The 3,030-nt window shown below is 42.2% G+C and overlaps 1 pseudogene; it reads right to left on the bottom strand.

Moving 5' to 3' along the window:
• Positions 1 to 236: 236 nt before the first annotated feature.
• LOC148021095 (F-box protein SKIP8 pseudogene) lies at positions 237 to 1,430 on the bottom strand (annotated as a pseudogene).
• Between the last annotated feature and the right edge of the window lie 1,600 nt (positions 1,431 to 3,030).

Genomic DNA, 3,030 nt, shown 5'->3' with positions numbered 1-3,030 from the left:
AGCCAATTAGATTTTTCCTACAGTGTTTCCAAGCCTGCTCGCTGGTCTCTGCATTTGTTCAAATTAATCAGGTGATTCCAAAGGATTTCACTATGGCTGTGGAACTCAGTATATAAGGTATTCCAAGAAGGGTGACTGTATTACTCCTTCCAAAAATTCAAACAGAGGCATCAGAGACTCTGATTCTAACATCATAACTTTACAACTGGTACAGATGTGCATCAGTTTTAAAATGGTCAAAAGTCAAAGTTACCTCCCTCCAGTTGTAAAGAACTGTGACGGTGAACCATAAACCAGTGGGGCCGTGATGGAATTCAAAGACATTAGTAGTCAACAAAGGTTCTATAGATGAATTAATGTACTCTTTCATAGTCACCCAAGCCATGTGACCAAAAACCCTCACACGTTCTTCTTGGAGATCAAAATCAAACCTTTGATTCCAGCTAAAAATCGTCTACCAGTTCTCCATAACATTCTCATAGCCATACAACAGCTCTCCGCTTGGATGGATACATTTAACATAGTCAGACTGTAACCAGATACGGCTCATGCCTTTCAAAGACTGAGCATGAAAGCTTTTGTAAAAGTTTCTGTTGGTTTCCAACACAACCTTAGTAGCAGCATAGTGAGCCTTCCACCCACACGGCACAATGACACCACTCTGTTCAGCTGCAAAGTCCTTGTGAAATAAGGCCTTCCAGGCACTGTCATCATTAGCAGCCCTCTGTTCCCCTTGCCATCATCTTCCACAGTTACAAGCTTGTTTTCATCAATCTGAGGAACAGCTATTCATTCTAAATTGGCAGCGTAAGGCATAGGTACATCTGCACCTGTTATTCACTCGACAGGTGCATCCAAATAATCAAAGCTCTCTTCCACAACTCTAGTGCATATCTCCATACCAATTCCTTGTTGTCCATCCTTCTTCCACGACTCATAACGTCTGTTGATCCCAAGCTCCTCGATAAACTATTAATTATCGTATGCTTCTCTTTCTATTTAGCAAAGGTACCTGAAACCTGTATCTGTCAAAACACCTTGCTTCCTTCTCCACAATCAGAGACCATGTCTTTTGCCTGTCAAACTGTCTCCGCGCTCAATTTTCACTTTCTCGAAGCCAGGCGGCAGATCTATTGCGAACCAATATCTAGGTCCGAAGATATTGAAACTAGGAGTGGAAGACTGTGATGCCAAGAAGCCTTAAAAACTCGTTTTTGATGTGCTTTGATGCTCTAGAAGGGCTCTTTTGAATTGTATTTTATGTCGAAACTGTGAATTTTGGGATCAGCTGAACCAGCGGCAATACAGCGACCAACGGAGGACCAGGTCTGATTTATGAGGGATGATTGTGATTCACTACTATCTTGGGTCCAACCAAAGACATGAAGTTCAGAACGCTGCTTTTGTCGATGATGAAGCTGCTTCTCCATCACCAACTCGAATGATCAACTGTCACCAGCTCAACGCCATATTGTTTTTCCCAGACGAAGCCTTCCTTCAGAAAGAATGCACAACAACAACTCCTTTTTTTGGTAGGCGGCAAAAAAGCATGCAATCCAAACTGTTTGAATCCTTTGAGGTACAGGACGCTGCTGAGTTTTCCCCCCAAAAATGGTTCAGACCCCCAAAATTAGTCTCCCCTTCTCCTCTTTTAGCTGAGCTTTAAAAAAATTCCTCTTTGACAAGAATAACTCTAGTTTCTTTACACCCATAGGAGTTCTATGCACCAACTTTGATTTTAACCTTGAGGACTAACGTAGGGTATCTTTGGAGTCATGAATTGCCCCATTAACAGTCAGCTTTATGATGGGTGATTTGCGCAAAACTTTGACTTTGGCCTTAAGAAGTGGGTGGCATAATGCTCTCTCGGTGCTTCACTGGTGCTTTACTCACTTAAGCAGCTTTTGAGAGACTTCCTTCAACTCTATGTCATGGGAACTTTTGAACTTAGATGATCGGCTTCCACAAAGCTTCCTTTGATTCCATAATTCCCTGCACTTTTCTTAGAGATCATCATTGAAATTATCAGCTTGATAATGTCCTTTGGCATAATTTTTTTCATATTTTTCTAACACACACACATCATGCATCGAAACAGAAACACACACACACACACTAGCGGAATATATACATTGGATGCGGGTACTAAAAAGACGGATTATCGTAATGCATCAATCACACACAATGAAACTCATGCGGAAAAATAACACAAATGCACAACAAAAGAAATGGAGGTGTATACGGCTCGGATGCGTAGCAGCACGACATCCACCCCCTCTAAACTTGTGCATCCTCCGGATGAGCCAACTATCCAGGATCATTCAAGTCCACAAACAGCTGGAGTCCTTCATCAATTTCTAGTAGACCTGTTTCTCCATCAGCTTCATCATCCATATTCTCTGCTTCTTTTGCTTGACTTTCTTCTAGTTGCTCTTCTTCTGCCAATGCTTCAAGTGAATATTCTTCATCTTCTCTTCTCTTGAAAATCTTGACCCATTTTCCAGCAATGGGCACCCTCAATACTGTTCCATCTAATTCAGCCAACTCATAGGTACCATTGTCAAAAACCTGTTTCACCTCATACGGTCCAAACCATCTTTGAACCATTTTTCTCATACTATTATGCTGATTCTCTAGACTACTGTCGTAGACTAGAACCCAATCTCCTTCTTTTATGGCTCTAGGCCTCAAGCGATGCCTCAAATCAAACTTGTCCTTGTTTCTGAGTCGGGCTGCCCTCACACGATCAACTGCTAGCTACACATCTTTTGTCCTTCTCTTTAGTTGACGAATCCGAAGAGCTAGAAGCTCCTCCCTTGATAAATTCTCATGCCATGGAAGAACACTCCACGTGAGAGCACAAATTTCTGTAGGCATGACAAGTTTTTGCCCATACATCAACTCTACAGGCATATATCCAGTAGTCACGCTATGTGTAGAGCGGTCTGCCCACAATGCAAAAGGTAGTAATCTCGGCCAATCCCCAATCCGACCTCTACAAGCTTTTGCCAATGCTTTAACTATCGGCGG

The sequence above is a fragment of the Lygodium microphyllum genome, chromosome 18, assembly GCF_053477565.2.
Source record: "Lygodium microphyllum isolate KBCC chromosome 18, Lygodium_microphyllum_v1.1.10, whole genome shotgun sequence".
In the NCBI taxonomy this organism is placed as follows: domain Eukaryota; kingdom Viridiplantae; phylum Streptophyta; class Polypodiopsida; order Schizaeales; family Lygodiaceae; genus Lygodium; species Lygodium microphyllum.
Note: the sequence above shows the minus strand (reverse complement) of the source record. Positions and strands in the feature narration are given on the sequence as shown.